Below are 8,442 nucleotides of genomic sequence, written 5' to 3'. Positions count from 1 at the left end.
GCCATGCCCCCAAACCGTCCCGGGGCACAGACACGCCCCCGGACATGCCCCCGGGCCGCAGACATGCACCCCCAGACCACCCCTTTTACACGTGTCCTGGGGCTTTATGCGCGCCGGCGGCCTATGCAAAATAGGCCGCCGGCGCAGGACTTTTAAAATCTACCCCAATGTGTTTAAAGCAGATTTCTATCACATTTGCATCTTCACTGCTTGCTAATGAGACTTGGTTTCTGAACAAGAAAGCCTCAGGTATCTTTCTGTCTGAGCTCAGCAATATTCAGCAAGCAAAACAGCCTCCCATAGCTTTTCCTGAGAGCAGAACAGTATTTGGCATTCAATACTCATTTATGCTTAAGCAAAGAACTTAACTAATGTGTAATTAAGCAAAAGCAATCATTTTCATATGCAGCAATAATTATCTAATCAAAGCTGCTTCATTAGCTGTCACTTTCTTCGCTGTATATAGAGCAATGTTATCTCATGTTTGCAGTTATACTGTTCCCTTTTATGCACAGCAGATCCATATATATCACTGGACAGGGCGCTAGCTACTATCTCCATGTGTCACAGCCTTGAGTCCTGCGATCCACTGTCCCTGAATATTCTAATACCCCAGAAGGGGCTGCGAGGGTCCCTGAGGAGTCTGCCTGGTCAGGACATGTGGACGAGCAGGACTCCTGGATTCACATGGGACCTTCACACGTAGGAGGCCATGAGGAGGTGCTGGGGGCTCTGAGGGGAGCAGAGAGAGATGGAGGAAGGGAAAGCGCTTTCCAACATTGGGTTGCTGAAGGTATGGGATGCCTTCACTCAGAAACCAGAAATATGGAAGCATTGATGAGAAAGAAGAGGCCTCCCACTCCAAGCATCCGAATCCTGGCCGAGGATCCTGCAAGAGAAAGAGGGAGAGGAAGAGCTTCAGTGGGCGCAGGACTCAGAGTATTAACAGGAAACATGGAGAGTGTTTTGCAAATGTAATATCTTGAACAGCCAGGGAGGGTCAAAGCTCTTCCTCCTGCCGTCCCCAGAGCAGGAGGCATTGAAATCCTAGATGGAAGGAGCTCCTCCACCCCCTAATCCTGCTACAGCGAGGAGCTGCTCTGATTCTGCCACAGATTCCTGTTACCCTCCCCTTACAGGGGGATTTCCAGAGAGCAGTTCCCTCTGTGGGCAGTAAAAGTGCAGAAGTCTCTTCTCTGTCCCAGCGATGGCACCGCTGCTCCCCTATACCAGAAGATTTCCTTACACAACGACATCAGGTCAATTCTTATAAAATGTAATGCCCTAGATAAGAGGAGGGAAAAGATCATGGAGGAGAAATATTTGGCTGCGAGGCATTTGCAATGCTCTTTTCTCTCACCTTTCAGGCTGACCGGGCTGGGAGGGCTCTGGGGGGAGCTCAGCCTCCGTCCTTGGATCTCTGCTTCATAGGAGCAGGAATAGTCTCCAGCATCGGAAATGTTCCTTTGGCCGATCCTGATGGAGAAGGAAACTTCACCTCCCAGGGTCTCCAGGACCTCGCTGTAGAGAGCCTCCTCCCCTTTATAGAAATGCACGGTCACCTTCTCGTATCTCCTTGGGACGGTGCAGTTCATGGTTAAATCCCCCCCCCTCAGACACCCTGCCATCCGGGGGGTGCAGGGACAGCGTCGGAGATGAGAGCGGATCTGAGGATAATAAAAATAAAATCCCAGCACAGAGTCACTCCCTCGGCTCACTCTGGGATGTAGCTGTTATAGAACTTTTTCTTCATTTCAATTATTTAAAATATTTATTTTCCTCTTAAATTGAGCCAGCCTTGCTAGGTAGTTTATAGTTAAAACCTAAAATAGCAACTAGCATACAAAATATAAAAAAAAAATCCACATGACCATTCAGTACATGTCTAGGAACTACAAGGAGAGGACACCCAACAACCTTATGTTACAATTTCGTCTGTTGAGCAGCCTCATTGTATCCTGACTATGACATCTCCCCACCTACAAGGGCCTCCAGTGAGCTCTCTGCTTAGCCACCTAAGCTGTCTCCTCACAGGTCATTCAACTCAGTCTGTGGTGCAACCTCCTCTCCAGCAGGAGTCCTCAGTGAGCCTCCTCTCCAGCCTTACCAAGCTCCTCCTCCTTGCCTGCACCACACCCAAACCCCAGCCCCATTTAACCCTGCCTTTAATCTTTGCCTTCACAGGGAGTCATCCTTGCCTCATTGTCCTGGCCACTCTATGCCTTGTGGCTTACCTAGGCCTTATCTTGCTCTGTGGCCTGTCTAGGCCTTACTCTGCTCTATGGTCTATCCAGGCCTTCCCTGCTTACTGTGTCTTTGGGCCTCTGTGTTCAGTGTTCTCTGTTCCGTGTGTCCTGACCCTGTCCAGTCCTGCCCTTGTCTGAGTAGTCCACTCCTTGTCCTTCTCAGTCTGGTCTTTCCCTGCCCATTTCCTTGAAAGTATTCAGTTACTGATTTTCTTTTGTGGGAGTTTGATGGTGGGGTGCACTTTTAGCAGCGTTTTGGACGCCTCAACAGCATTCGATGCCATCTGCCACTCGGTCTTATTGGGCGGATTCTGGATGTTAGTTTTTTGTGAAAGTGTCAGCTGCAGGATTCAGTCCTATCTTGCGTTTTATTTGAAAAATTGCCCTTTGCCTGTGTATGGTAACCTAATCCAATTCACGGATACTGTTGGAAATTTGGGTTTTCAGTTATGACTCCTGCCTTTTCGTTTCAGCCTAAGATCTGGTTATTGTAAGTTAAATATTCTTAGGAAATAGGCGTTTAAAGTATATTCTTGACTGAAGTCACTTTTGCACTAGTTCAAGCTTTAATTCTTTCCGCAATTGATCAGCGCAATTCTCGTAAGGTGCGTCTTCTTTTCTCCCATCTAAGGGGTTTCCTGGCATTTCAAAATTCTCCTGCCCGCTTCACTTTGGGGAGGAAGGGGCTGCCCTGGAAGCACCCAACCCCTTTATTTCAGTGCTTGCATTTGGCTACCTTTAAGACAGAGAATCCTGATTTTAATTATTTAACTAATCTGTTTGATTTCCATGTCCCTTCCTATAATCTGGGCTCTCTTGAAAAACAGGTCTTGCCAATTCCATCTGTGAAAAATGCTCATTTGTTTGAGACAAGACATTGTGCCTTCTCTGTAATGGGCCCTGCTTTATGGCATTCCTTGCCTGAACGTGCAAGCTTTAGATGATCTTATCATTTCCTGAAAGCAGCTAAGGGCTGTGTTGTTCCAAGAGGCATTTATCTCTGCTCACCCTTAAGGTGTCATGATTGGCTGGACTGGACTCGGTGTACACCACCCGAGGAGTGGCACAGGGCGGCAGGTCAGTGCATGGCCAGTCTTGTGCCTAGCTAGCCTCCTGCCCTGCAGGTTGAGCCCTTGGGATCTGGGGGCCAGTAGGGCTTGGCTGCGGCAGCAGTACATCCTGGTGAGTACAGGCCAGGACTGGAGCTTGAAATGGACAGGGAAAGACCAGACTGAGAAGGACAAGGAGTAGACTAGGCAGACAAGGGCAGGACTGGACAGGGTCTAGACTAGAGCAACTTTATTAGTATCGTTTATCCAAACTACTGATAGAGACAATATTCTAAGAAAGTCTTTTCGGAATCAGAATCAGCTGTTTTATGGACAACAAATAAGAATTTTTCCGGATATCACCAGGAAAATGCAAGAAAAAATAAAAAAATTTCCTAATGATGAAAGCAGAAGTGATCACACGTGGTGCCAAATATTTTTTGAGGTTTCCCTGTAGATGCATATTGTTATACCAGAATAACAGATATATCTTCACCGAGCCTGCACAGCTATGTCAATACTTGGACTCTCACTCCTAAGAAACTAGGAGAGTTGGACAATAGTAGTTAGGTCCACAACACAGAGTTTTTCATTTAGAAGTATGATGGAGGGGGGCGCTCTCGCCGCGGAGCAAGATGGCCGCGTGACTTCGCACTCCCGCTGATCCCGAGCCCCTTTTGTGCAAAATTCTCAGCTTTCGACCCGGCGAACACGTTTCAAATTTTAGGGATCTTCCGCTGCGCTAGCCAGGATGGCTCTGAAAAAGAAAGGGCCAGATTTTAAGCAGTTTGCTTTCTCAAAATGCTCCGACGTTGCAGGTGGGCCTAGCGGCGTGGATGAAGCCTCGGACCCCAGTAATGATACCCGCGGGGAAGATGATGCTGAAGGGGGTGGTAGCCCCACGGTTTTGGAGCTTCCCACCCGAGAGGAATTCCGACGATGGTTTGGGGACATTAGGAAAGAAATGAAATCTAATAAGCACGATTTGCTGCAAGCTATGGAGGACATGCGCGAAGAGATGGCTGAGATCGGGAGACGCACTGATGAGTGCGATATCCGGCTGGAAGATCACGCCATCAAATTTCGAGATTTGCAACACACATCTGAACAAACTGCTGCCGACCATTCTGCTCTGACCGCCAAGCTAGAGGATTTGGACAACCGGGGACGGCGCCATAATCTCCGATTTCGGGGCATCCCTGAAGTAGAGGCATATACTGATTGTGAGGCCACTATTCAGCGATTTTGTTCCTTTTTGTTCTCACAGGCTGGCGACGGGCACCCTGAAGTGGCGAGTTCTACAATAGAATTGGATCGTGCTCATAGATCGCTGGGCCAGAAACAGCTGGGTAAGCACCGCGATATTATTGTGTGCTTCACCAAATACACCGTTAAAGATAAACTTTACCAAATTGCATGGAAGCGTAGCTCCTGGGAGTGGGACAATAACAATATTCAGGTCTACACTGATCTCTCACCTTTGACTTTGAAAAAAAGAATGGAATTCAGAGAGATCACTACAGTGCTGCGCAAGGAAGGCTACCGCTACAGATGGCTATTTCCTTTTGGGATAGCGATCACCATAGCAGGCACAACAACAAAAGCCTCTACGGTGGATGGAGCAGCAGCCATTTTGAAGGATGCAGGCCATCAGATACAACGCCCGGCTCCTGCCCGATCGGCTCCGGCTTCCTCGATGGATACCCCTAGATGGCAGAGAGTCCGTAATGGCGGAAAACGTCTGCGCAGGCAATCCGGGGGCAGCAACGCGGATCTGGATAAAGGAAAAGGATGAAAGGAAGGACATGCCTGGAGTGGACTTTATCTCTGCATTGATTCTGGTTTGCCATTTGGGGTTTGTTTTTTTTTAGCAGCGCTCTAGCTCTGTCTATTCATCGTTTTGTGACACTTTGTTGATGGTTAGTGTGTTCACGGGTTTATGTAGCAGTAAGTGGGGCTTGGGATTGGGGTGGGGGGAGGCTCTGCAGGCGATCACGTCCTCTATAGCCTGCACAGGGGTGCTTTGTGCACATGTCTGTGGAGGGCATTGGCAACATGGGGGGAGGGGGGTGGCGGGAGGGATTTGGGAAAGGGAATGGGTATGTAATGTAAGGCTTCAGTTCTCTGTGCATATTGGTTACTATATGATAACAGTTGGGCTTTCTCACCTTATTACCATGTTCAGGGTTGTTGCTGGCCTTTTTTGTTTCGGCAACGGGTTGGGGCAGTGGACTCTCCGGGTGGAGGAGGGTACTCAGTTCATAGAGTGGTTAGGAGTGCCTCTTGTTCTGCTTATGTCTATTTCTCATGTCGAGGATTAAATTATGGTCCCTTAATGTTAAAGGGTTAAATAGTCCCTCTAAGCGGCGGATTTTTCATAATGACGTACAGCGTTCGGGGGCTGATATATTATGGCTTCAGGAGACACATCTTAAAAAAAGATATGAACATTTGCTGAACTGGGCTCTTTACCCTCGCCAATTTCATGCTGCAGCGTCAAAGGCGGCTAAATATGCGGGAGTGAGTATCCTCCTACACAGGGACCTTCCGGGTACAATCATTAACACTATGGCTGACCCTTTGGGACGGTATTTGGTCATGCAATTGAGAATTGAGCAGACCACCTATACTTTTTTGAATATATACGCACCCAATACTGATCAACACGCTTTTTTGGTCAAGCTGGGCACCATTCTAGATAATTTGGAACCTGAACATTTAATTATTGGGGGTGATTTTAATCTCACTATCCAGCCCCACTTAGACAACTCGGCGGGAGGGGGAGGGGGAACGTCGGGTGATCGTAAGTATCTTAAAAAATTTATGCGGGACAGGGAACTTTTGGATATATGGCGTCACAGGTATATCAATGTGAGGGATTATACCTTTTTTTCCCATCCACACAAGACATATTCCGGCATTGATTATTTCTTGGTGGATAAATCCCTGAGTTTACAGATCACTCAACCTACGATAGGTTCTATCACGTGGTCAGATCACGCTCCTATTGGTTTGACGGTACATTTAAATGTTAAGGGGGCAGGTTTACGATTTTGGCGGTTAAATGACACTCTCTTGACTGATGAGGCTTTTTGTCAGTCTATTAAGGCAGCTATCGATGACTATAAGCAGTTTAACTCTACACCCTCCCATACTCCACCTCTGATTTGGGACTGTTTGAAAGTAGTCCTCCGGGGTCGGTTTATATCCCAAGCATCATACCAGAAAAAGGTGAAGAATGCAAATATTGATCGACTAATGGAAACTATTTCTAGCTTGGAGAAACAACATAAACTCACGTTATCTCCTCGGATTTATTCCCGCCTCCAACATGCTCGTAATGATTTGCGTTTACTGAGAACGGGGGCCATAGCATACCAGCTACAGCTGGTGCGGCAGGAGCATTTTGAGTGGGGAAATAAGGCCGGCAGGCTGCTAGCCAGAAAATTGAAACGCCAAATAGCGCAAAGTCAAATAACAAGAATCAAAGCTACAGATGGCTCCATGCTGGACACGGCTGAAGCCATTCAGCACCGATTCCAGCAATTTTATGGTATTTTGTACTCCGCTGATTCTTCTATTACGGAATCTGGTATCGATGCCTATCTGGCAGATATAGATCTTCCACAGCTTTCAGAGGCAGAGAGGATGATTTTTGAAAAACCTATTTCATCCCTTGAGGTCCTCCAAGCTGTCAAGGTGCTTAAACCTAACAAAGCCCCCGGACTGGATGGCTACACCGGCGCTTTTTATAAAAAGTTTGCCGACCAACTATCTCCCTTTCTTGTGGAGACTTTTAATGCACTGCAAGGGGAGGCTGGTCTACCACCTGAGGCCAATGGGGCGGGCATAACAATCTTAGCCAAACCTGGGAGGGATCCGGCGGAGTGTGGGTCTTACCGGCCGATCTCATTAATCAACATTGACCTAAAACTATTAGCGAAAATATTAACTACACGTCTCAATGCTGTCATGCCTAAACTGGTGCATTCTGATCAAGCTGGATTCATACCTGGTCGGAAGGCAGCTGACAATGTCAGGAAAATTATAGATCTTATGTGGCAGGCTAAGAGGCTTGATACTCCAGCGATCTTAATGGCGGTCGACGCAGAAAAAGCGTTTGACATGGTCCATTGGTCGTTCTTGTTCAAAACTCTGGAAAAGATGAATTTTGGCCCTAAGTTTATTACTTGGCTCCTTAAGTTATATGACCAACCGAGGGCTAGGGTGAAGGTCAATGGAGTTTACTCCGACCCTTTTCCAATAGGGCGGGGAACTCGACAAGGGTGCCCATTGTCCCCTTTATTGTTCGCTCTGTTATTAGAACCCTTTACTACCAAAATCAGGGGGGAGAGGGCAATTACTGGGGTACAAGTAGGATAGTCGGATTATAAATTATCGCTTTTTGCGGATGACATTTTGTTTACCTTGTCCAACCCGGCACAGTCCTTGGCGGGGGTCGTTGACCAACTTTTGGCATTTAGCTCAGTTTCCGGCTTTCGATTAAATTTAGACAAATCAGAAGTGCTTAACATCTCACTACCTTTGAACCAGGTTCATCAGCTGAAACAGAATTTTCCTTTCAAATGGGCGGGGACTAAGCTCAAATATTTAGGTATTTTTCTAGGCCCACAATTATCTGATCTAGCCAAAGTTTTTAGGGACTTCGACCAATGGGATAACCTCCCTGTCTCGTGGACGGGACGGATAGCGATTTTAAAGATGTCTGTTTTACCCAAATTCAACTATTTGTTTCAAACATTGCCGATTCCCATTCCTACGGCTTTATTAAAAAAATGGCAGAGGCGCTTTTTTGCTTTTCTTTGGAAAAGACGGCCACCTCGAGTGGCGCAAGCGACCTTATATCGGCACAAATTGAGAGGAGGGATGGGGGTACCGAAATTACAGTGGTATCACGCGGCGGCCCAAATCAACTTTATTCTGTCTTGGTACAGGAAAATTGAACAACCTCGGTGGGTTGGAATTGAACAAGCTATTTTGGGCTCTATTCCACTCCAAGCTCTATTATGGCAACCAAGGGCAACGTTGCGCTTACAGGGATCCTTCACTATTTCATTAACTACCACCCTTCAGATTTGGGAAAAATGGAAGCACCTTCTAATAGGGAATAAAAGTTATTCTTTTCA

Source organism: Rhinatrema bivittatum, chromosome 16 (assembly GCF_901001135.1).
Source record: "Rhinatrema bivittatum chromosome 16, aRhiBiv1.1, whole genome shotgun sequence".
Lineage (NCBI taxonomy): Eukaryota > Metazoa > Chordata > Amphibia > Gymnophiona > Rhinatrematidae > Rhinatrema > Rhinatrema bivittatum.
This window is presented reverse-complemented; position numbering follows the sequence as displayed.